General features: G+C 41.7%; 2 protein-coding genes across 4 annotated transcripts in view; one reads left to right on the top strand and one right to left on the bottom strand.

Moving 5' to 3' along the window:
• LOC110156515 (zinc fingers and homeoboxes protein 1-like) overlaps window positions 1-9,706 on the top strand; it is a 29,691-nt gene extending 19,985 nt beyond the window's left edge. The window contains exon 14 of the mRNA XM_055156993.1: window positions 9,089-9,706. The gene's annotated coding sequence lies outside the window, so the exon portion shown is untranslated. The remainder of the gene's footprint in view (window positions 1-9,088) is intronic.
• The window catches only part of LOC110156514 (zinc fingers and homeoboxes protein 2), a 44,110-nt gene continuing 37,656 nt past the window's right edge, over window positions 5,036-11,489 (bottom strand). For all 3 annotated transcript variants that reach the window (XM_055156997.1, XM_055156996.1, XM_055156998.1), the window contains one exon: window positions 5,036-11,398. The gene's annotated coding sequence lies outside the window, so the exon portion shown is untranslated. The remainder of the gene's footprint in view (window positions 11,399-11,489) is intronic.

Here is an 11,489-nt window from a genome sequence, read left to right as displayed (position 1 = left end):
CATGTCTATGAGTGTCTGGAATGGAATTAACAATCCTGGTTCCTGGTTCAGTCCTGGTTTTAGTCATGCATTGGTCTTATAAAGAGCTTTTCCAGACGCTCAGGGTCACTTTACACTTTGGTGCCATATTCATTCTCTCATACTCTGGTGGTACACTCCTATTGTAGCCACAGTTGCCCTGGGGCAGAAGAGAGGCTGCCAATTTGCGCCATCAGCCACTCTGACCAACACTCACTCACACACCACTTTCATATTAGGGTGAAGTGTTTTGCATAAGGACACAACGACAGTTTTTGTGACTGGCGCCCCCCTGTGGCTCCTGATTTTCCCAGCGTCTCCATCCAAGTCCAGACCAGACCTGGACCTGCAGAGCTTCTGAGGTCTGACCAGAGCAGGTTTTGACAAGGAGGTTTGACCACAGTCCTGGTTCAGTCCTGGTTTAGTTCTGGTTTAGTCCTGGTTTAGTCCTGGTTCAGTCCTGGTTCAGTCCTGGTTTAGTTCTGGTTTAGTTCTGGTTTAGTCCTGGTTTAGTCTAGGTTCAGTCCTGGTTCAGTCCTGGTTTAGTTCTGGTTTAGTTCTGGTTTAGTTCTGGTTTAGTCCTGGTTTAGTCCTGGTTTAGTCCTGGTTCAGTCCTGGTTTAGTTCTGGTTCAGTCCTGGTTTAGTCCTGGTTCAGTCCTGGTTCAGTCCTGGTTTAGTCCTGGTTCAGTCCTGGTTCAGTCCTGGTTTAGTCCTGGTTCAGTCCTGGTTCAGTCCTGGTTTAGTTCTGGTTTAGTCCTGGTTTAGTCCTGGTTTAGTCCTGGTTTAGTTCTGGTTTAGTCTGGTTTAGTCCTGGTTCAGTCCTGGTTCAGTCCTGGTTTAGTCCTGGTTCAGTCCTGGTTTAGTCCTGGTTCAGTCCTGGTTCACTCCTGGTTTAGTCCTGGTTCAGTCCTGGTTCAGTCCTGGTTTAGTCCTGGTTCAGTCCTGGTTCAGTCCTGGTTTAGTTCTGGTTTAGTTCTGGTTCAGTCCTGGTTTAGTCCCGGTTCAGGCAGACAAGGTTTGCAGCTGTCGACAAAGGAAAGGACACTGGACACTGAGGATTTGAATAGAAAATATAAAACATATTTAGTGGAGGTATTTCAGGTTTTTCTTCACTCCATCATTCTTCTCTTCATTTTTCGTCTTTTGTTGTATGTTTGATTCTTTTGTGTCTACTGATTGAGAGGTGTGTCCAAACTTTTGACTGGGAACTCAAACTTAAATGTCGTGAAAACTAAAACTTTCCAAAAATATAATGATTCGCACCTCCTCTTCCCTCATCCCGTCTGCTTTTCTCTCAAGTTCTGATACGTTTGAATGTTTTTTTAAGTTTAAATATTTGCACACTCTGACCTCTGACCTCTGACTTGTGGCCCCGCTTCAATCTCGCCTTCGTTTTGTCAAATTGGAGTTTATTTTGGGCGTTGGTTTTCCGTGTTTTTTTCATGTTTTCGTGTGTTTTGTGAGTGATGTGCAGTGCGTTGGCTGCCTGCGGGACGTGTCAGATCTGTGGAGATGAGAGCAGGGATGTTCACAGACTCACGTGTGACTCGGGTGAATCGTTTGATCAGAAACTCTTTGATTTTGGAGTTTTCGGTGACAGATTTTGGAGTTTTTTTGAACGACTCAATTTAACATCTTTAAAAATGAAACTGACAAAAACAGAATTTAAAGATAAGGAACAGAAGACCAGTTTAGACCTGGTTTAGTCCTGGTTTAGACCTGGTTTAGTCCTGGTTTAGATCTGGTTTAGTCCTTCTTTTAGACCTGGTTCAGACCTGGTTTAGTCCTGGTTCAGTTCTGTGATGGTCCTGGTTCAGTTCTGTGATGGTCCTGGTTCAGTTCTGTGATGGTCGCAGAGGATAACAGATGTTAACTGCTCCTGTCAGCTCCTTCATGTTTCTTCAGATCTCTGGTTTAACGTCCTGGTCCCCTGGGTGCTGCTGTAGTCTTGGTTGAGTTTCTGATCCTGCTTTAGACCTGCTTTAGTCCTGGTTGAGTTCTCTGATCCTGCTTTAGTCCTGGTTGAGTTCTGTGATAGTTCCATAGGATGAGTGATGTAAGTGACTGTCCTCTGGTCCAGTTAAATTCTAGTCCAGGTCTAGTCCGGGTCTAGTCCCACATGAGGAGTACAGACACCCATCTGCATGAGGGCTTCATTCAGTGTCTTGCTCAGCGGCACATAACAATACAGTGGGATCAAACTGGCATTCCTGTGTTACAGACTTGAAACACTCACTGGAGTCTGGTCTGAACTCATCCTGGTCTAGTCTGGTTCTAGTCCGGTTCTGGTCCGGGTTTAGTCCAGGTTTAGTCCTGGTCTAGTCCGGTTCTAGTCCTGGTTTAGTCTGGGTCTAGTCCAGGTTTAGTCCAGGTGTAGTCCTGGTCTAGTCCTGGTGTAGTCCGGGTCTAAAATAAGATAATCCTTTATTGTCTCCCATGGGAGAAATTAGTCTTGGGACAGGAGGGTAACATGTTTTATCAAAAAACAGGACAACACAACACAAAGCAGCACAAAAACAAACACCATAGAACAAAATAAATATGAGACCAAGTCTGACCATGACTTGTCTTTGTCTTTACAGACAAACCCTTTGCATTCTTGTATTCTGTTCATAATTGCACATTCCCCTTGAGCCTATGTGCAGTTTTAATTATTGCACATTCCTAGTCCGGGTCTAGTCCAGGTCTAGTCCGGGTCTAGTCCGGGTCTAGTCCGGGTCTAGTCCGGGTCTAGTCCTGATGAGGACTACAGAGACTCTAGAGCCACTGTCCTCACAAACCCCACACTTCTCAGTTTGTCTCTCTTACATCTGCTGATGTCATCAGGTGGAGCTCCTTTGGAGTTTTAAAGTTTAGCTCTGGGCCTGACTGCTGCTCTCACTCTTTCTGTCTGTCACTCCTCTTTCCCTCACTCGCTCTCCTCTCTCTCTCTTCTGCTCTTTACATCTCTGTCTCTCTCCCCTCATGATTCTTTTCAATGTTTAATCGAAAATAAAACCTTTTTTCTCGTGTTGTTTCTGTGTCTGAGTCGACATTATTCGTTGCTTTTTACACATGTTTACAGTCATTTTGACTCCCAATCTAAAAGAGAAAAGATTCTGCTTTGTTGTCGTCTCCTCGCTCCCCCCCCCCCCCCTCTCTCTCCCTTCTGCCCTCACCTCTCTCTTTCACCCCACTCTCTCTTTCACCCCTCCTCTGTCGTTAGTGCAGTGTCATTAACACCGTCAGTGTTGTTAGTGTGGTTATCGGCCTGTTCGTTCACACTCGCTCAGAGTTCTTCTCACAGGAAACGCTCGTGTGAAGTTTAAAAAAAGACTGAATCTGAAAAAGACGCTGATGACACGAGAACTGTTCTAAAACTGTTCCCTCCTCGAGAACACAGAACACACCTGGAGCTGTGTTTTGTTTCACTTGAGTCTGTCTACATCTCCAAAGCTCAGAATGCTCTATTTCACCTTGTGATGTCATGAAGTGTTTTGAAGTGAACAGCTTTTTTTTCCCTTTTCCCTTTAGTTGAGTAGAGTTCAGCAATTCCAGGCCTGAAATCATCCACATTTGTGTTTAGTTTGTGCTCTGTGATTCGCATAAATTCATCACAAGTTTTTTTTTTGTTTTTTTTTTCACAATACAATTTTGGGCCATTTTGAAGAATTTATAAATATCATAAAATCATAAATCATAATAAAAGACAAGATTAAATGTTTGGTTTCAATGTTTCTTTTCAATTTGACCAGTTTAAAAATGTCCAATTATTATTACATTTAAAATGATTTTAAATTGTGTTTATTTTTCCTGAAGAAATTGTCACTTTCTCTCTCTGACACAGACACACACACACATATACACACACATGTGTGTGATTGTGAAGGGAGAGGCCCATGGTGCAGGTTGGCAGCCTCACCTGTGTCAGTGTGCCCCAGGGCAGCTGTAGCTACTCCAGTATGTCAGAATCCAGAGTGAGAGGAGCGACTGTACACAACATAACCAGTCCCACTGCTCCCGCTTTATTCTTATTTATGTTCATTTCAGTAAAAGAAAGATTAAACCCACACACGCTCCAAACACACGTTGTGAGAGTGTGTGTCGTCACACACAGCGTTGTGAGAGTGTATGTCACACACAGCGTTGTGAGAGTGTGTGTCGTCACACACAGCGTTGTGAGAGTGTATGTCGTCACACACAGCGTTGTGAGAGTGTATGTCGTCACACACAGCGTTGTGAGAGTGTGTGTCGTCACACACAGCGTTGTGAGAGTGTGTGTCGTCACCGACAGTGTTCGGCTGCAAGTGAAGCTCATCGTAGCCAGCAGTTATCGTGATTATTCTGGGGCCCAGTTCATACTTGGAATTCCACGAGTATCGTTGTAACCAAACAGCCAATCTGGAGCAAAGCTGTGGAAGAGAACGTCACTTCCTGTGGGCAGGGCTGGTTTGGCAGAGCGGGCACTTAGCAACACTGTCAAACAAACATGTTGCTAATGCTAGCAGGAGGGACCGCGCTATACGCTTAAAGAACTTCAATCTACTGTTGATCTGTTCAAATATCTTTAAACTCACTCAGAGAGGAGGAGTCTGGGGAGAGGAGGAGGAGTCTGGAGAGAGGAGGAGGAGTCTGGGGAGAGGAGGAGGAGTCTGGGGAGAGGAGGAGGAGTCTGGAGAGAGGAGGAGGAGTCTGGAGAGAGGAGGAGGTGTCTGGGTAGAGGAGGAGGAGTCTGGAGAGAGAAAGAGGAGTCTGGAGAGAGGAGGAGGAGTCTGGAGAGAGGAGGCGGAGTCTGGACAGAGGAGGAGGTGTCTGGAGAGAGGAGGAGGAGTCTGGAGAGAGGAGGCGGAGTCTGGACAGAGGAGGAGGTGTCTGGGTAGAGGAGGAGGAGTCTGGAGAGAGGAGGCGGAGTCTGGACAGAAGAGGAGGAGTCTGGAGAGAGGAGGCGGAGTCTGGAGAGAGGAGGCGGAGTCTGGACAGAGGAGGAGGTGTCTGGGGAGAGGGAGGTCTGGATACAAACGAGGCAAGACAAAGAAAAACTCTTAAAAGTCTTTTATTCAAATACAGAGAGTACAGAGCTCTGCACCGAGCCACGCCACAAACCAGATGCCCTCCCGTGTGGGTCATGTTCTGAAGTGGGGGTTTCTGATGAGTTTAGTCCGGATGTGGAGCGGTTCAGAGCGGATAGAAACTGGTTTTGGGGGTTCGTGTGACGTGGCTCGGCGTCTGTGATCCAGGAGCAGAAACACTGAAAGTTGAATATTGGTTTTATTTTGAAGCAGAACTGGCCTCAGCGTCACAGAGAGAGAGAGAGGAGCCGAGTCTCAAAAACACACAGCAGCTCACACACGCCGCTCACACACACTCACACACAAGACGACGCTGCACACCGATGGGCACATGTGGACACTTCAGTTTCAATATTTAAATAAAAAATGAGTTACATAAATCTAAGAAAAGAGTATTCATATTTTTGCACCAGAATAATTTCATTATTCCATAATTTAAGGCGAGACGCTGCAGCTGCATAAAAAAGAAATCTGTACTTTACTCACACAAAAGTGAGGACAAAATGTATTACAAGTTTATGTCATGTTATGTTTTCATATAAAAATGAAGCTATCCCCATGTCCCCATGTCTTTATGTCCCTACAGGAGAAAAATGCCTTTTGTGAAAGGTGTTTCTATTTCACACACTTTGTGAGCATACAGCTGCAGCCGGACTCACTTCTGTCTGAAACGTGTTTGGGTGCAGAGTGGACAAAAGCCTGAGTGCTCAGACCAAACTGACCAAAACACTGAAAACACTGAAATGACTGAAAATACGGAGTTGTGCCTGAAGTGTCTCTTCTTAAAGATGAATTGTGCTCAGATGTTTTCATGTTTCAGGCCTGTGATTCAAAGGCCCAAAATAAACCATCACATTCAACATCTGTGCACTTTTAGAGGGGTTTCTTTATTATATTTTCAGGACATTTTGGAAACAAAAAAAAACTATAACATTTTAAAAATACAAGCAAAAATGAAAACTTTTTTAAAATAAAAAAAAATATTAAAATAATAAAAACAGAAGTCGTAATAAAGCACAGAGTTGAATGTGTGGTTTTGGACCGAGACAAAAGGCCTTCCAATTTGACAGATTTCAAAATTACAATTATAATTAGTTTAATATTATTTGAAATGTAATACATTTTTGTAAAATTTTAATTAAGTGGGAAATTCCTGATGAAGATCTTAAAAAAAGAAAAAAAAAAAACAAAAAAAAACTGTCATCGTAATTGCACAAAAGGCAAATGAAACAGTGAATAAATGAAATGCAGATTTGGTGTTTTTGAGGGAACTCGGCGTTGAGCTGAAAGACGAGGAGTGGCTCCAGTTGAGGGACAAAAGTCGACAGTGTTTGTGCCATGTGCTGGAGCGTCAACGTGTGTCACTGTACATCTGAATGTTCCATGAGGCTGAGAAAACACTTTAAACTGCTCTTTATATTTCACCCTAAAATCTCTGGACTCGAGACATTTTCAAATCCTACTTAAAACTCACCTTTTCAAAGCTGCTCACAGTCTCCAATTTGTACAGATCAAATAGGGTGAAAAAGTTCAATCTATTTATTATTTGTTTGTGAATAAAACGTCTAAACTGGGATCATTTGTGAATCCTGAATCAGTACTTTCGTCCTGCTGGAGCCGCTCCTCGCTGACATTCGTTGCGGTGTGAGATACATTCCACGTTTCAGCAGAAAAATAAACGTTTAAATCTGTACAATTTCAGAAAAATAAATTCCTGAAATATTTAAATCTTTTTTACATTGGAGTTCAGGCTGAGGGCAGTTCTGCTCACACACCAGAGCACAGGCAGCACAAGCAGAAACCAGAGACCAGAGACCAGAGACCAGAGGCCAGAGACCAGAGACCAGAGACCAGGCCCGAGTCACACACAGAACACACAACACGCTTGGACATTTCACTCTTCTCAACAGAGGCACAAATATTTCAACTGAGTTAAGGCAAAAAAAATAAAAAATAAAATAAAATAATAATAATCATCATTTTGAATATTGACACCTGGATTTGGAGTTTTGTAAAACTACTTATCTAAAATCTGACAAATTACAAACAAACAAACAAACGATTATATGATTAATACTAATTAAATCATTTTACTTCACAAGGACTAAAATAGGACTAAACCAGGACTAAACCAGGTCTAAACCAGGACTAAACCAGGTCTAAACCAGGACTAAACCAGGACTAAACCAGGTCTAAACCAGATCTAAACCAGGTCTAAACCAGGTCTACACTGTAATATAAATGGAGGACTACAAAAAGACGTCTGGTATAAATTGTTCCAAATATTTTCAAACTAAAATAATATGACCTGGTTTCTCTATAAAATCCATATTTCTGCCTCTTTTTTTCTTTTTTTTCTTATATTTTCTTTTCTTAGCGATTGTGTCGTTCCTTTGTGACCACAGACTGTATAAACAAATGTTGTGAGGGAGTGTGACGTCACCCACAGTCTTCAGATCCAGTCAAATGAAGCTCACAGAAGCTGGTGGTTATGGGGTGAATTTGGAGCAGAGAATATTTATTTACGGACAATAGTGAAATAAAACCGCAGGATCATGTAGAGCGGCTTAATGTGAACATTTGAAGACCAAAAGGATGAGGCTCACTGCAGAGTCCACGGAACCAAATCACAGCCGTGCTCACTTCCTGTTTGGAAGGCGGCAGCGAGCTCGTTACTTGTGCATTTCTACAGTCTGTGGCGGGAAGCTGCGACTCGGGCCTGGGACCAAAAGCATTTGAGTTTTGTTTTTGTGAAGCTCTAAAGCTACAGCAGAAAATACTTCAATCTCACTGTTTTTTACTGTTTGTTTTTGAGCGGCACAACGACAGAGGAAAGGAGACAAGGAACAAGGAAAAGAGACAAGGAATTAGGAAAGGAGACAAGTAGGAAAGGAGACAAGGAAGTAGGAAAAGAGATGAGGAAGTAGGAGACGGAGAGTTGGATCTGGATGTGGCCGCGCTCACACCAAGATAAGAGAAAAGTGGATCTGTTTTCAATTAAGCATAAAAATCTGATTCAGTCTTAATTTAGTGCAAAATATGTGAAAATGTAAACAAAATAATAAAGAATTTTAAATATATGTGACTTCATAAAAATGTTATTCCACTGAATAAAATTTACATTTTATTTTCACATGTTTTGAAATCACACTGCATACTTAACTCAAGGCCTAAACCAGGCCTAAACCAGAACTAAACCAGAACTAAACCAGGATTAAACCAGGATTAAACCAGGATTAAACCAGGTCTAAACCGGTTTTGTTTTATAAATGATAAAAATCTTTGACATTAGTTAAAATAGCTGCAGAATAGTTGGTGGAAAACTGGATTTTCTTGTGTCACATTGAAGTTGGACTGTGGCGTTGGAGCAGTGGGTGGAGATGTGCTCTGGCTGCAGACCTCCACCCAGAGGACCCTCGCGGGACATGCCTCCACCCAAAAGCCCTCGCGCCCTCGTCGCACAGTCGGACCCTCGCACAGTCGCAAGATTGGACAGTCGTACAAGCAGTTAAAAACATGCTGTCACTAAATATTTTAGATAATTTTCCTACACAAGCATGACATTTTTAGAAATGTTTATTTATTTATTTATTTTACCATTTGAAATGCACTTTCTGGCCTTTGAAAACAGCAGAGTGAGGCCACAGTGGACAGAAAGTGTCATTAAAAGGTTTATAAAGTAAATTCATGAAAATGGTGAGGGACATGTGGGCGGAGTCTGCACCCATGAGCTTTCAAGCTCAAACCAGACGGCCACCAGTTCAAATCCTTTCAACTTTACGCAACCAAAATGTATTATTACTTTTTTACTTTTAAAATGTTGTAGATTTAATAGCAGATGACACTAAGTTTAAATGATGAAATTTGAGATTTTGTTTAAAAATGTGGAATATTTGTAATTCAAAAGTAAACTCCTCCTCTGGGTGTGAGCACGGCCCAGTTTGATTCTGTGAAACTTTGAACCTTTTTCCACTGTGTTTTTTTCAACTAGATTTTCATGTTTGTTTTTTTCTTTGTTCAGCGTCACATGATCCACAGCGTCCACGGCGCTTCCTCCTCAGACGGGTGTGGCTACAGTCCAACAGTGATGTCACCATGATGTCATGATGATGTCATGATGATATAATGCACTTCACAGAGACGTAAAAACAGGTCCAAAAGGTGCGCTTTTAGGAGCGAAGTTAGCCCCGCCTCCTCCTCAGTTTGCTCTCAGCCGATTGGACAAAATGGAATGACGCAAACATGAATTCTGCTACATATTTCAGACCAGGTCCAGTTTGAACACAAATGTATCTGAGTTTAAGGCGTCAAACCAGGACAAAACCAGGACAACACCGGGACTACACCGGGACTACACCGGGACTACACCGGGACTACACCGGGACTAAATCGGGACTACACCAGGACTACACCAGGACTACACCAGGATCAAAGTGGGAATACAGTGGGACTAAACCAGGACTGAACCAGGGCTCTACTAGGACGAGACCGGGAGTCTAGTTTCCGGGCCTGGTGCAGTGGTGTAGCTGTGATCTACTGGAGTGGCTAAATGTCTTAACAAAAACATGTCGACCTGGTTTATGGTTCATATCTCTGGAAATATTGGGCATATCCACATGAAATCAAAACTGGCACAAAGTTCAGTGTCTTTTCTGTCAGGAGAAATAAACGTAATAAACCAACGATGAAAATGATGAGGAAAAACATTTGGGATTTTGGGTTGGGGACATTTGAAAGAGGCACTTGCTTGATGAGACTAAATGTAAAGTAAAAGGTGCAGTGATCGTTTGGAGCAGATGGGGTTCGTTCATGCTGGGCTCACAGTCTCTGGACCTGGTCGGGTTAAATGGCTTCAGCTTAAGGTGCACATTTTATTATTATTTGAGTGACACTTAAACGCCACATCTCTGCTGGTTTCAGGAAGAAACACCAAACTAGAAAAAGATTCAAAAATTCAAATGAAATAGTGACAATGAAAGAATGATCCATTTGTGTTTTATGATTGAGGCACATTTCAAAATGTTCTTAAAGAGGGAGAATTTGACTTCTATGGAGGATTAACGGTAACACAGAACATATTTAGATCTCCATGTTACCTTTGATTCCTTTGAAAATGCTATTTTTACTGAAAACAACGTATGGGTGACATAGGCTTGTGGGCGGAGCCTTGTACAGGCTCGTACTGCAGACTGTATGGGAGAATGAAAAAATTAAATAAATTGCAGAATAACCCCTCAAGTGTAATTGTTTTAATTGTTTGGAGATGATTTTGAAAAAGTAATTGAACACTTAATTAAAATTTTGAACAATCAAATATGCCTCAAGGTAAAAGTAATTCATAAAATCTGAATTCTATTTTTTTAAAAGTGCAAAATTTCAAACAAGAAAAGTTTGAAAATTAAGTGCAATAGATTTTTTTTTTAAACTAAAAGTGCAGGTGCTGCTTTAGGAATAATGGAGGAAAATAAAATCAAAAGTTCAGAATGAATTCATTTGAAAATTTGTTTTTGTTTTTTTAAACGTAAATTTCAGTTTTGGGAAATGAAAACGTTGGGCTGAGGATTCAGGGGGCGCTTCGCTCTTTTTACAAAAAATGTAACAAAACTTTTCATTTTCCCAAAATGTGAAAATTCTGGGAAAGTTTCTATTTACAGGATGGAGCCGCCATTTTGGAGCCGCCATTTTGGAGCAGCTTTGGCACTCGACACGACCGGCGTCTGTCTCCACCAGATCAACAAAGTCCACAAAGGTGTCGTTTTGTGTCGTGGTTTTGTAGTTCTGCTGCTGATTCAGGCACAAAGAGTCTTTTCAAAACAAAGATTTAAATGTCACAATCTGGGAATAAAACATGTCTTTCTTCTTTTCAAGAAACATTTGATGAATTTAAATTTGTAATAAAATGTTCTTTTAGAATTACACTTAAATTTCCTATTGTGATTAATAACATAATATATTTAAACTGTCAGATTATTACCAGCATAAAACGACAAATTATGAAATGTGAATTATTCAAATTTAATTCACGTGAGACTAATCTAAATATTTTTGTGTTTGCAGTTTGAAGTGAAAAATCTTACAGAAACTAAAAGCCAGAATTCTTAAAATGATTCCACTTTTCTGAATATTTTTTATGTGATTCTAAAACCACACTAAATCTAAAGGACGTATTTCCGTGTTTGATCATTTTGTGGAAACTAAACTCTTTTTCCCAGATCGTGAGCCAGACCTCGTCCTCGATCTTGGATCCACCCAGCAGTCTGCACCGTCAAAATAAAAGCTTGAGTTTGACGAGCTCTTATTGTGACGGGTCCTTCTTCAGGTTCCCCTGCACCTGAAACAGAGACAAGTGTAAACTAAACATGGACTAAACATGGACTGAACGTGGACTGATCCAGGACTGAACCAGGACCGAACCAGGACCG

Source organism: Boleophthalmus pectinirostris, unplaced genomic scaffold (genome assembly GCF_026225935.1).
Source record: "Boleophthalmus pectinirostris isolate CB_2022bp ecotype Guang Dong unplaced genomic scaffold, ASM2622593v1 HiC_scaffold_21, whole genome shotgun sequence".
NCBI lineage: Eukaryota > Metazoa > Chordata > Actinopteri > Gobiiformes > Gobiidae > Boleophthalmus > Boleophthalmus pectinirostris.
The sequence above is the reverse complement of the archived record's forward strand: the minus strand, read 5'-3'. Positions and strand labels throughout refer to the sequence as shown.